Source organism: Erinaceus europaeus, chromosome 2 (assembly GCF_950295315.1).
Source record: "Erinaceus europaeus chromosome 2, mEriEur2.1, whole genome shotgun sequence".
NCBI classification, from domain to species: Eukaryota; Metazoa; Chordata; class Mammalia; order Eulipotyphla; family Erinaceidae; genus Erinaceus; species Erinaceus europaeus.
The window spans coordinates 105,105,895-105,121,136 of record NC_080163.1 but is presented as its reverse complement, the minus strand read 5'-3'; the positions used below and the strand labels follow the sequence as shown (position 1 = coordinate 105,121,136).

General features: G+C 33.8%; 1 protein-coding gene across 1 annotated transcript in view; it reads right to left on the bottom strand.

The window, feature by feature from the left end:
• Positions 1 to 15,242, bottom strand: part of TENM3 (teneurin transmembrane protein 3) — a 1,349,345-nt gene that overhangs the window by 1,254,755 nt on the left and 79,348 nt on the right. The window contains exon 2 of the mRNA XM_060184664.1: positions 4,684 to 4,846. The gene's annotated coding sequence lies outside the window, so the exon portion shown is untranslated. The remainder of the gene's footprint in view (positions 1 to 4,683; positions 4,847 to 15,242) is intronic.

The window sequence follows — 15,242 nt, the reverse complement described above, 5'->3', positions numbered from 1 at the left end:
ATTTAAATTGTGGTGTAGTAATTTATGTACACTGTATGTACAAACTCCTGGCCCTCAGCCTCTTGTCTAACAATACACTAGACAAGAATTATTACTCCATAATTCACACCCTGTCATGTCTTATTGCTTAATTAAAGCAAACCTTCCTCTACATGACAAGCAATTGGACTGTTAACATTATAGATGATTATCCAACCTAGCATATTTTATTTTTATAACTTTCTTTCATTTATTTATTTATTTATTTATTTATTTTTGTATACAAGATGCTTATTTCAGGTACCTCAGTTCTGAAACATAAAAAAATCTGTTTCTTTGCTTGCTTTCTGGAAAAAATTATACAGACTTCTTGCAAAAAATAAGGCTACATGTTAGATTTTGGATATCAGCAATTTAATTACTGGAATAATAACTCAATAGTGGCAACATGAATGAATGTGTAAACATGATGGTCTCTGTATGTAATACTTTCTTTTCACTCTTCTTCCATTATTGAACTGTTGTATATACTTATAAAATAAGTATAATAAATAAATGTTGAAGAGTCTTTATTAAAAAAAAACTCTAAAACTCTACATAAAATCTCAGAAGAGAATATGCTAATGTTAAAATCTAACATACATACAAACAAAAATATATAGTACAAAGGCATTATTTTCCTCAAATGCATCTTTGAAATTAATAATAATTATCTTCAAATTTAAAAAAAATGACAGTTTTATTAACATCACAAAGTGATAGTAGGATTTTAGATTAAAAATTAAGGAGCCCTGTGGCTGGGGAGATGGTTCAGAAGTACAGAACTTTTGTTAGACTCTAAATTCAACTCCTAAAACTGCATATTATCAAATTGTGTTTTAATCTCTCTCTGAAAGAAACTTAAAAACATGTATCCCTCAAATGGCTAGAAGAGCCCTTTGGGGAGAAAGGAGACATAGTGCAATAATATAATAAAATATATTACAACATGGTTTCATAGTACCAGACACAATTCCCAGCACCACCATAAGCCAGAGCTGACCATTTCTCTGGTCTCTGGGTAAGAAAAAAAATGTCTTTGAGTTACTTTATCAGTGTCAATATCACAAATCATTAGTACTGGGTATGGGGAGAACTAACTGTATATAGAGAGGTGCATCAAATCACTCTGTATTTTTATTATCACTGTTTGAATCTAAAATGACCTCAAAACAAATAAATTAATTTTATAAAAATACAAAAGGCAACTTTCAGGAAGAGAAAATTTCAAATACCCAATAAACAGATGGATTCTCAATAAACTGATACTCATTTCTTAGTTAAAATGCAAATAAAAGAAATGAGAAACCATCCTATTTATCAACTGAATAAAAATGTTAAGTATTTGATAACCAGTGCTGGTAAATGTAAGGGTTTGAGAAAAAGAAATTGAGTAAAGTAAAAAGCGTACCTAATCTTACTAAAGGCAATTATGCTATATCCATATAAACAAGTTTTCCATGTACTTGATCTTTGACCCCTGATGATAATCTGCTTCAAGAAAACACAAGCAGAATTCCTCAGATACTTACATATACAGAGATAGAATAAAATATTCTTTGTGTTTTACAAAGAACAGAGAGGGAAACTCAAAGCAGGATATGACTGAATCTGGAGTAGGGCATCAAAGTAAAAACCCTGGGTTGAGGGTGAGGGTGAATGTTCAGCTTCACAGGTCAGGGTAGGGGGGTGTGCTGGGGGAGCAGGGGATAGGACATAGTCTCTTGGTGGTGGGAATGGTGTTTATGTACACTCCTGTTAATCTGTAGTCATATAAATCACTATTTAATTAATAGGAGAGGGGGAAAATATAAAAAAATAAAATTAAAAATTAAAACAAAACTCTTTGTAGTAGCAAAAAATTGGAAACAACTAAATAGTCCCTCAAAGATGAAAAAGTGACTAATGAATTTTGATACATGCATGAGAAAGCAGCTATTAATGAGACGGAAACAAATAGCATTGAAAAGAATATAAAACATAATAGAACTAAGAGCTAGATATCACTTTCTATGGCCCATATTTGTAAAAATATACCTTAATAATATATTTGTTGAGTAATATAAAAAATGATAGACATTTAATGATATATGCATTTCTATGGAATACATAGTAAAAATGGGAACTAATAATTATTTAAGAAGACAATTTTGCAAATATTCATTTTTTCCATATAATTTTAATTTTTAAATGCATGTAGATTCTATTTTAAATAAATCTGTATAATTAGAAGTTGATATTAAGGTTATCTGCGAGCATATTCCCCAAAGATTCATGAGTAATGAGATAGCTTCCGAGATGACTGAATACTGCTTCTAAAGAATAATAAGAATCCTAAATGAAGGAAAAGTATTAGAAGCCTAGCCAATGACCAAGGAAATAAATACAAGATACAAGTCCTACATCAAAAACCCATGTGGAATTTACTGAGGTTTTCTTTTTTTTTTGTATTATGTGCTCTAGAATCTCTTGCTATGCTCCTTCATGTAGCAATAACAAATCAACAAACGATAAAATAATTACTAAAAGCAATATTCAGTTACTAATAATAGTATGATTATGATGTAATATAACAATGAGAAGCTTGGATCTGAGAATCTTTGTTGAGAGAGAGACTAGAGGAAGAGCTGATTTTATTAGCTTGAGTGATAGGCTATTATATTAATGGTCACATTCCAGGCAGGGTGGCCCTGGCTTATCATAGCGCTGACTTGGCTCTATTTCATAATGACTTTTGGTTTTCTGTCAGACATCAGCACTTTGATTACCCCACACATATGAGGAAAGAAGTTGATACTAATTCAAGTATCAATGCATCAACTTAAACTCAGATACTCATCAATGGAGCATTGTTAAAGTATGTACAGCTCTTTGTTAACAGGACTAAACATATGTGAATTCAAGTAGAATTATCTGCCAATTTCTGAACATATGGTTACTTTTTATACTAATAAATATTTCCACAGATATGAAACTAATGAAGCATCTTGGATCCTCAAGAGATATGCGCAGATTTAGGTCATTTCAAGCATAATTTCATAGAGAACCACTTCAGTTACCACACCTTACTCAGCACATGCCATAAGAATGAAAAAGTTTAGTGTGCACTCAGAAAAATTACAGAGAATCAAAATACATATGAGGCATATGTTTCATGTTCTGTACATCTAAACTATTTCTTTAAAGAGAAAATGCGATGTGACTTCTTTTTCAGTGGTATTTGGGGCAGATAGCTAGTCACCAATAAGAGGATGTCTAGTAAGAAAACATCTGTTCTATTTTTATTTCAACTCAGTCATAGCAAGACAGTCTTGATGTTAGAGACATTTTGTATTTTTTATGAGACTATCAGCTCAGGATTTTCTGATCTCTCTCAATTTTACCTCTATTCCAGGTTTTCTCACAAGTAATAATAAAGTGATTTTGATAGAAATGTAACCATATTATGATTTTCTTTTTAAGTGGGGCTCCACATTTTTCACAATTTGAAACAGTGGCACAGTAAATGCCCTGGAGTGGAAAGAGAGAGTGTGGAAGCAACCAATTCTCCTGAATGTTTTAGGAATCCAAAGTCTTAAAAGAAAGCTTCATGGATTCTTTTTTTTAATTAAGAAATGATGATTCCCCAAAATATTTTTTTAATCTAGTCTTTTTCTTTCTATCACTTTTTTCTCTGCTTTATTTAGCACTGATTTTTTAGAAAGATGGTTATGCATGATATTTTATAATTTACAAAACTGACTGCAGTGTTTCTATTATGTAGTTGATCCTTTTGTTCTAGTTTCTTTCCCATATGTATCCATATTGGAGCACTTCTTTGTTATTATTATGCTAAATTTCTAAATCTAGTTTTCTTTGTGGTCCTCATCCTCTTAGAGTTGCCTTTTAAAATTGCAACTTGTAAAACTCAAGTCCTAGTTTTATTTTGCCAGAATAATTCATATATTTTAAACAGATAATGTACAATTCTAAAATTCACATATTTTCTTGAAAATAATTGCAAAAGTGGATTTCTTATCATTGTTAAGACAATTTAATTTTCAGCTAAAAATAAAAACTTAAAGATGTAAGTGAGGAAGATTAAATGTATATATGCAAATAGCCTACACTGAATTTTATGTTTAACAATCTAACCACCTACTTTATATCAAATGCCTTATTGGAATTTCAGGGCCTTCTGAACTACCTATATATTTCTTTTAGAAAGACATGAAGGTTTAAAGAAGACATTTCAGTATGGACTTCGGCTAAGACTGTGGATTAGTTGTGTTTACAATTAGGCAGATTTCTAAAAACTAAACTCAAGGACTAAGATTGGGTTTGATTTCAAACAATCCCTCCATAGCATATGCATTGGTTGCTATGCAACACAATTTAATATCAACAAATGATGCCAAGTGATTTTTGCATACTGTAATTGACTTGCAAGTTTTGCTGCTTGAAAATTGCGAATAGAATGTGGTTATTTAAATTTGAATGGCTATGTTAAAATGATAATTTTTATAATTAAAAAGAAAGCTACAACACATAAAACCTACATCTTACAACTGAAGAAAAGAACTACCTCCTGTGATAATAAATGTGCAACAGTCTGGAAAGTTTCTCTTCCACCCTTTGGGAAAGCATAGAGCATATTGAAATCACTTTTTATGCTGGTCTACTCACCTAGCTTCTCTGATGAGTTGACTGTGGAAAGCTTATATCGAGGCAGAGCTCAATTAGTGTAATTTATGTATCCTTGGATGTCAATCATTCCTGTTGAGAGGTGGGACTCATAAGCTCTCAGTGCATTAATTAAGAGCTCATCTCAGCAGAGCCATCTTTCTACCTAAGGACCAAAAAGAAAGTTTTAATTAGATTTTTAAAAGCAAGTGTGTCATATATGCAAGCAAGTTTAGTTCTTCTGTTGGTATGTGAGACAACAACTGGCAGGGAATATTCCAAACAATGCAAAGGGCACTCGTTTTCAATCATCTGTAACTTACAAGGAAAGGGGGAGCATCAATCTCAAACATTGTTTTCAGCCCTTAGGTAGTCACTTCATAGGAAGTACTATAGTTTTGACTATGTAGTTTCATTGCCAACATAATTATTGGACCCCTGTCTAATTATTGATGCAGAGCTGATGCTGATCAAGTACAATTACAACGGGGAGGACAGATAGGATTTTTCTCTGATGGCTGCCTTTTTTGTTCCAGGCTAGCTTCTCACTGAATATGCAATGGGCAATACAATGCAAGTTCAGCAAAAGGGAATGAGGGAACTTGCACAACACATCAATTTCATTGGTTCAGTGATGGAGTGAGTGTGCCATTGCTGGCTAACCTAAAAATATAGGGACTCCAGAGAGGTAGAAACAAGCCAGGCTCACTGGTGTCAGCTGCTTGAGAGAGGCTGCTCTCTTGGAATGGCTTGTGTAAGGCCATCAAACATACTCCTTAGGGCTCACTTGGGAAATAATAGATACATTATTGATTAAAATATTTATAAATTAAGGGAGGGCAACAAATTTTAAAAGCCAGTTTAGATTCTAGAAGGGAAATATATCTACTAATAGCTATTAACCCCTCCCCCTCCATAATTAAGGGGGGGATCAGAATGCAGGCTTGGGAGAATATACACAAATGAGTTCACTTCTGTCAAGGAAAAAGCAAAGAGTGAAAACAAAAGGAAAAAAAAATACAGAAGCAAAGAAAGACTGCAGTAAGTGGTAAAAATATTGGCAACACTTCCAAGCCCAAATATTCTAAAAACAAACAGCATAGAAAAAACAAAAACAAAACACAAGAAATGTGGAGAGATTTCTGCTTTCAGAAAGGTTACAAAGAGCAGAAATTCAAATGAAAACAAAATAGAACATGTAATGATATTAAAGATATTTTCAACAGGAAAGACTGGTAAAAAATGGGCAAATAATTCAGAAAGCAAGGAAAGCTCAACAGAACATGTGTTCCTGTATTTCTCATTGCTACTATATTTCATTGTGTTTTTCTTAGGGACGGTGCTTATGAAATCCAGTTACTGTATACACTATAAATTTACCTCCTAACTAGTATACTTGACATGTACTGAATAACAGCAACAAACCTGACAAAAGAAACTATGGATTTTACAGGTATACAGTTTGTGCAGTATTTTCCTGAATGATAGCGTGTGATGAAAACATTACTATATAGACAATTTGTCAGAAGAATAATGCTGGGAAATTTAGACCCATCATTTATGTTAATGTTCATAAAGATATTTTATAATCCTTTCCTTACTATTTCCCTTCACATATTTCCCAGCGATTTTGCTTCATTTGTTGTGTCGTATAATGTTTATTGCTTCATACATATAGTAGTACTCCCTAGATACAAGTTGGCAATTGTGCTGGTTAGACCAATCCTGAGTGTCTGATAAATTTATGTAATACAACATCCTGCATATGAGTACCATTGTTGTGTTGTTCTATACACTTCTCATTTTCATTTAAGCCAGTGATTCTTACAAAATCAAATGGCCTTTTTCACCTTGTATTCAAGAATGTCTAAATGGTAATATTAAAGCACAGTTTTGTGTTTTATTGTGTGCAATTTGTTTACTACTTTTCAAAACAATGTAAAAACTCTGCTAGACAAAGGATAAAATATTAACCAATACTTAGTACAATTATTTATTTTAAAGGAGAAAAACATCAAGGTATGCACTCTCATAAGTTGTCAGTTTCCTTCCGCCACTGCTCTTCTCTCTCCATTTCCTCGTTCCTCCCCCTCCCAATACACACACACACCTCATTTGTTTTCCTGAAGAAGTTATACATATTTAGTTTTTGATCTGTAGGCTTCTTTAATGACAATGGCCGAAGCCACTCTTTTGTACATTCCATGTCAGTTTCTATGGGGCACACTTCTTAATTAAGAGCATGGCAGAAGGAATATGTTTCCAAGTAGGTAGTAGATTCTTAAGCTTTTAGGTAAAGACATGATTTTTTTTTAACCACATAATTTACAGTTTCAAAAGAACCCAGATTTAGGTTTGGGGGTGTAGTAAGCATTTTCCTGAAATAAAATGTCCTTATGTTTTCTATATGATTTTTTTTTTAACTTAATGGGATCTTTTGAGTTAAGTTTATGCCTTAGGCAAGTTCAAAAGGGAACTACAACAGTATTTCCATATTAGGCTTTGTGATTTTCTCTTACATTGGTTATAAAGTAGCCATGACATTCAGAGGAAGATAGTTTGGTGTGTATTTAGAGAAGCACAACTGCATTTGTCAAAAGTTTTTCAGGGTTTGTGACTCTACCAGATCCATTCCTCAATTCAAGATTGAGTATCTTTAGGAAGTTACTTGTTTTACTAGTTATATGATTCTAGTCTCCTTCCTTTTATCAGCCACTATGCGTGCACAATGCAAGAAAGTAGATGTCAGAACTTTAAGAATGCCATATTTCTGGAAATCTAGGAGTTCATTGTGATGTATTAATATGGTGAACTATGGGTGAATTAAAAAAGTGAGGTGATTTTTGTTTGAATTAAAATTTTAATTTGTATTAAAGAATAGTCTAGATGGAGTAGTATTATTGTGTGTGAATGTGTGTGTACACGTTTTAATAGTATTTGAGTTTCTATGCACCCATAAAATCATATGAATCTGGGAAACAAGGGCTAAGGGTACAGCTGTATAGAATTGGTTTTACCTAATGAATTATTAGGTTCTTTTAAAACATTTTGCTAATTCATTCAATGAAATAAGTCAAACTCATGCATATCAATTTGCAGTATTTTTTATACTCATGGGTCTTGTTTCCAAAGGCATACAATAATGAAACTGTAGCTAAAATGACCCAGTTCTTATGATGCTTTATCATTGGTGATTAAGTGTGAAAAAAGGAGGATTATTGTCTGAATTCATCCGTTTTCTCTTAGATACAATATTGGAAGACATAGAACATCCTTTTTTAGAATGTATTATGAGAACAAAAGTACACATTAAATTAGTACATTGGGTTTAAAATACACGTGAACAACATAAACGTCAGATACCTAGCAGCTCTTCAATGTCCAAATTAAAAATATATCAATTTAGAATTTGATTTTTTAATATTTATTTATTCATTCCCTTTTGTTGCCCTTGTTGTTTTATTGTTGTAGTTATTATTGTTGTTGTTATTGATGTCATCGTTGTTGGATAGGAAAGAGAGAAATCAAGAGAGGAGGGGAAGACAGACACCTGCAGACCTGCTTTACCACTTTTGAAGCGACTCCCCTGCAGGTGGGAAGCTGGGAGCTCAAACTGGAATCCTTACTCAGGTCCTTGTGCTTTGAGATAAGTGTGCTTAAACTGCTGCGGTACCGCCCGACTCCCTAGAGTTTAATTTTTTTTTTTTAACCATCAGAGTTATCACTGCGACTCAGTGTCTGCACAACTTAACCATTCCATGAGCCATTGATTTTTAATATTTTAACAGCAGGTGAGAGACAGGGAGGAGATACACCTGCAGCACCAGTTCACCTCTTGTGAAGTTTCTATACTGTGGGTAAGGACTGGGGACTTGATGTATGGGAAGGTCTACACTCTGGGTGAGCCAACACTAAACTTGATAGCTGATTTTTTAATTCAGATTGGAAACTCTGAAATGTGTTATCAAAAGCTTTAACATATCTAGTAATGAGATCTCATATAAAAAGTTTACTCACAGTAATATAATATAATTTTGTCAAGAAACATCAATCCAAGTCTAAAGCCTTAGAATGTACAGGCTTGGGGAAAGACATTGAGTTAGTGCTTTGAAAAAAACACTTGCTTAGATAGATTTTTTTTCCCCCCTAAACCTAGAGGAGGGTTGTCTGGGAGGGCTATCAGTCTTTTATCTTTGACACTTTATTATTTAGTTTTAATGCTGAAATACTTTATTGTATATGAGCCTAAAGGTGTTTTGCTTTAATATGTTTATAAGACAGAATAATAAATAAATGATGATTTAGTCTAGTACTGATGTCAGGATTGTAGTAAATTTCTTCTTAAAACTTTTCCCAATTTTGATGGAGAAAGAATGATTATTTTGTAGTGATTTTCCTGGTATCAAAATTATTAGAGGGTGGATTAGAAGGTGCCTGCTTTGCCATTTGTGTAATCCTGATTCAAGCAGGGTCACCAGCACACTGTGTGTGTGTGTGGTGGGGGTATGTTACTGTCATGTCTTTCCCACTCTCTGTGGTCTCTCTGTCTTTTCGGTTCTACCTGAAAAAGTTGGCTGGAGTGTGAGCTCCAGACAATAACAAATTAGTAACAATAATAAAAAATAATTACAAGGGGAAAAAAACCAGTCTTCAAGTTTTATGAATATTAGGTTACTTGCATTAAATGTTTCCTGTACCAAATTATTTTCTTATAGCTGGCCAGCTTGTTTAATAATAATAGAAGACAGTAATTAACATATTCTACTATGACTATGTTACAAGATAATTTTTGAAATAAAGATCAGCCCCTATAGTAAAAGTTTCACAACTGGTGAAGCTATTTGTGTACCTTCCAGGTGAAAACAAAGTAAAGAGAAGTAGTAGCGGGAACCCACTTTGGCTTATTTCTAAGCACTATATTTTGCACATACTTTGTGCAGTTCAGGTCAACTGTATATTTGAGCAAATTAGCATAAATCAACCACATCTCTTAACTGCACTGATTTTAATGCAAATTATTATCGTTTCAAGACGATGAAAAATGTACAATTTTAAAGTATTTAACAACTACTCAACATTTTCTTTCTCTCTATTTATTTAATTTAGCCTCCAGGGTTATCATTGAGGCTCAGTGCTGGCACTATGAATCCACTGCTCCTTTGGCCATTTTTTTTTCCTGATTTTTATTTTTTGGATAGGAGAGAGAGAAATGGAGAAGGGAGGGGAAGATAAGTAGAAAGACAGAGAGACACTTATAGACCTGCTTCACTGTTTGTGAAGCAACCCTCACCTGCAGATGGGGAGCCTGAGGGTCTCTCCAGGATCCTTGCAAAGGTCCCTTAAGTTTCGCACTATGTGCGCTTAATCCAATGCACCATCGCCCAGCTCCCAACAACTCAGTATTTTCAGATTATCTTACATGACATTTAGAAAACTTCACTTTTATTAGTTCCGTTTTAAAAATTCCTGTAGAAAATACATACAGGATATTTTAAAGGGATGTTTTATTAGTTTGTAGTCTCACTTTATTTGCTTTTAATTTTTTATATTATCTTTTTATTTAGAGACAATAATAAATAAATTAAATAAATAAATAATAAATAACATTATTATTTTATTTATTTAGAAACAGCCAGAAATCAAGAGGGAAAGGGGTGACAGGGAGAAACACAGAGAGACACTTGTAACAGTGCTTGACCACTCATAAAGCTTTCCCTCTGCAGGCTGGGACCAGGAGCTCAAACCTGGGTCCTTGCGTATTTTAACATGCGCGTTCAACTACATCGCCACCACGCAGCCCTCTATTCCACACTCTACCAATGGTTAAAGCTCACATCTATTATTTTATTCTCGATAACTAAAAGCAAGGATAAAACTGGAAACATTTTAGACTTGGGGTTCTATTTAATTAGTTGTGCTTTCATATAAACTGCTCTGAAAATTGCTCTTATGTAGATATACCTTAACAACAATGAACTCTTTTATTTATGTATGTATGTATGTATGTATTTATTTATTTATTTATTTAAGAAAGGAGACATTAACAAAATCATAGGATGGGGGGTTACAACTCCACACAATTCCCACCACCCAATCTCCATATCCCATCCCCTCCCCAATAGCTTTCCCATTCTCTATCCCTCTGGGAGCATGGACCCAGTGTCGCTGTGGGAACAACAACGAACTCTTAATTAAATATTATGTTGTATATACTTAATGTAGGAGTGGCAAAACTTTTTTTTTCTGCCAAGGGGCCATAGAAACTTATATATAATTCCTAGGCCATACAAAATTATCAACTTAAACATTAGCACTTACAAGTTTATGAAAAAAGTTATGGTTGCCTTGGCAAGAGCAGAACAAAAATGTCAGCGTCTACCATTTTGGCATAAGAGATATGTGTGGGTTGGTGAAATAGCTCAACTGAGTAGTATGCTGCTTTGCCATGTACACGACCCGGGTTCCAGCCTAGCGCCCCTCCACACCTAAGGAAGCTTCAGTGTTATGATCTCTTCCACCTTCTCTCTTAACCTCTCTGCATCTAAAGAAAAACAAGGAAGAGAAAAAGGAGGAAATGTATGTGTGCATGTGTATATGATTGTGATAGGGACGTGTAAATCAGACTTGAATGGGCCTCTGAATTTTTATTGAATCCCATGATAAGAGCACTCACTATCTTCCGTTCCGGAGATAACATAATGAGCAAAATATATAAGGATCCTGCCCTCCTTGAGCTCTCATTTTGCTAAATACAAAGATACCTTGGTCAGCTATGATCTTAATACATTTACTCATTTGCTATTCACATTATCTGTTTTATGTGTCATAGCATCCTAGTACCATTGTAAATTTGGTGCTTTTCAGTTTCCAAAAACACTTGGTAACATATTTTGTGCTAAGGTCTGATTTGCCACATAGGATGATTGAAAAAGCAATTCTAAATAACTTCTAGGCATTCAGTATAAAGGGAAAATTTCAAAGATACGTTTATAGCTTAATAATTAAATCTGGGTGAATATGCCTGCTGGGAGCTTCTGCAGTAATAAAATCGAATAGTAGTTTCCAAGCTGCAAACAAAGAACTTTTTCTTTCAAAGATCTGAGTCACAGTATATTAGTATTTAATAGATTTTGCATTTTAAAATACATAATGCCAGAATTTCATGGTTAAGGAGTCTTGAATAATTATTCAAGAGCAATCTAAAGGTTTGAGGGAAAAAAAAGAATGGAAACATACTTAATAACATAACTGTTTCTGGAATGCTATGTATCTAAATTAATACAATTTGACTGCATTGATTTCAGTGCTGAAACTCCCCGCTACCTTATCCCAGAACCCCATAAAATTCTCAGACATACTCTTTCTGACTGTTCAAACTAATGCATAGTTCCAACATCCTCATGTCCACAAGAGAACATGGCTGTCTGAGGACAGTATTAATATGAAACTTAAAACTTCCATGTGTTCATTTTTTAAAAAGTTCAAAAAATTGGGAGAACATAGGAGTGTGAATTAATTAATAATTGCTCAAGACTGAGGAAACTCAGTCACTCTTATTTTAATACAAAGTTCTCCCCCCCCCACCACCAAGTTTTTGAGGCTCACTGCTGACACCATGAATTCACTGATCCTGGAGGCCATTTTTTTCTTTCTTGCTCCCCCTCACACACTTTCTCTTCTATTTTATTTGATAGGAGATAGAGAAATTGAGAGCAGAGTAAGGAATAGGGGAAGAGAAAGAGACCCCTTGCAGGCCTGCTTCACTGCTTGTAAAGCATCCCCCTGCAGGTGGGGAGCAGAGGTTTGAATTCAGGTCCATATATATGGTAATGTGTGCCTTCAATCTGGTGTGTCATCACACAGCCCCTTAATGAACTGATTTTAGAGAAAAGATACTAGTCGATCGAGAATTAGAACAACTGGGATTATAAATATAAGTCAGCTTCCCAAGTGATTTAATGATATTGCCTTAATCACTTATAGAAAAGAGTTTGGAAAATAGCTAAGGCCATATTTTAATATAAATCTTAACATAAATTTTTGAATGCTGGATGTAAGTATCATTGCATCTATCAATGTTTATATCTATGTATTGACATTATATAAATAGAATTATAAATTTTTGTGACATTTATATCTATCAATGCTTGGGTACTTATGTATCTTAAGAAGCAGAGAAATGAAAAAAAGAAAGAAAGAAAGAAAGAAAGAAAGAAAGAAAGAAAGAAAGAAGGAAAGAAAGAAAAGTGCAATTTTCGGAGCAATAGTAACTTGAGGACATTGATTATAACATGGTGTTAATTTAAGAGTTCTAAGGAAGAAATAACAACTCCCAATATTCATCTGCAATTTCAGTCCATATAAAAATCACAACACTTTAGAGTACTCTCAGAACAGTTAAGCAGTTAGGCAATTCTAATTTGTGTCCACTCTCCTCTTTCATTTCCTTCACAATAAATAATGGATAAAGCAACAATGGGCCTTTGCTGACTTTTTAATTCTTCTAATATACAAAAATTATCTCCTGGAAATAAATTAATGTCAGTACAATAATCTGCAAATGGTTTGAAAGTAATTTGGTGGTTCTTAAGATGCTCCATGTGTTCTATTTTATTTCTGAATCAATTAATCACTCTACTTATCTCCTCTCTCTACCCCTTTCCTCTCCCCACTCTAACCCCACTTCATTTTACCTCAAAACCTAAGCTTCTGTCACATGGAAGTAGAGATTCATTCCATTATTTCCTCCCTTTTTTTGGTTTGATATTCAGTTTTCTATTAGTGCAATTAAGTGACATATCAACAGTGTTAATGCAAATGTTATGCAAATCTAAAAGGGAAAGCAATTTTTTTACTGGAAACACAGTTGAGAACTATGTAAACATAATAACTGTACTAATTACAGCCTACTTGATTAATGAAAGGGTATTTTGTTAAGTGGATTTTTAAAATAAAGGCTCTTAGCCCTTTAAGAAACACTATGTTTTTAATATTATCTTTGTATTTTTCTTAATAAATGAAGGTATCATACACTTTTGTACATCAGGACACTATTACAGGAAGTACAATCAAAATAACATGAGTTATAGGAGAGTGTTAGACATATAAAAAAGAGACATTATATTTTATTTTATTATATTTTATATTTTTATTTTAAATGGTTTTGGAATACTATAAATTAACATCTATTCTTTCTTGGGTCATTGCTAAATTCTGGCCAATGTTAGTGTCTTTCTTTCCTTTCACACATCTATCTATTCATTTACCCCTTTCTCTTACCAGCCATCTGGTCAATTCTTGGTCAAATGCTATAACTACTGGGTTTCCTTCCTCAAACTTTAATTAAAGACTGACTGAGGGAAATCTGACAACTAATTTTGTGTATGATAAGTAAAATATATGCAGAGAGATTTTTCTTCTTGGATTCATTTTTTCTTTCCTTTCCCATTTAATTTTAGATTCCTTCTGCCTTTGGGTTTTTTTTAATGTAACTTAGAGATTGATATATAAATAAAATACAGTCTGTCTATATCCCATTAATTTTAAATACTACCGCAAATTATAGAACTCACTCTGCTGCCCAGGGAGGGAAGACCATTGGAACAATAATTTTTTTGTGTAAGGTTTATCTATATTAACATTTATTTATTATGTAGCTGTTTTGTTGTAATATAGTATAGTGGTGTGTGATAATTTTACTTTTTAAAAATTTTACTTTAGTAGGGCACCAAAGTAAAAACCCAGTGGTGAGGGGTAGGCATGTAGCTTCCTGGGCCAGTGGGGGGTGGGAGTGGGCGGGAGGGATGGGTCACAGTCCTTTGGTGGTGGGAATGGTGTTTATGTACACTCCTAGCAAAATGTAGATATATAAATCAGTAGCTAATTAATATGAGAGGGGGAAATCAATTGTATGTCTCAAAGTTTCTCAAAAGACAAACTGAATCTTTTTAATATATAGGCTATGTATTTGATATGCGGACTCTCTCAAAAGCCTAGACCAAGTAGATTAGAAGCTTCCAATAGCACAGCTATATACAAGATACTGGGTACTGTCCAGCAAACCATAACAAAGGGACTTTTCAAAGTTAACCCAATTAACAAATAATGTGATGATAATATTAACTATTGATTGTCTTATTGAAACCTAAGACAGCAGGAACCTCACATCTTCACTATAGAGCCCCTACTTCCCCCAGTCCTGGAACCCTTGGATAGGGCCCACTTTCCCATATGCATCTCCCAATCCAAACCAAATAACATTGCATCTGCCGATCACAACCTTACCAAAGCAACGACTGCTACCTCAACATGCTTCACCTCAGAATATATCCAGAGACTTCACGTGTGGAATGACAACCCTTCAGCTTCATTACTCGGGTGAGACCTTTCCTTTAATAGTACACTCTAATTTCATCTCAGGTAGTTCACTTTCCAACAAAGTCCCATAACCTAGATATACACCAGTTTCTGTAAGAGAGAGCTTATGTGCACACGTATCCATAAACTACTGCAAAATATATACCTGAAAGCAGGACTACACTAGAGTTTGCAGTGAGTACCTC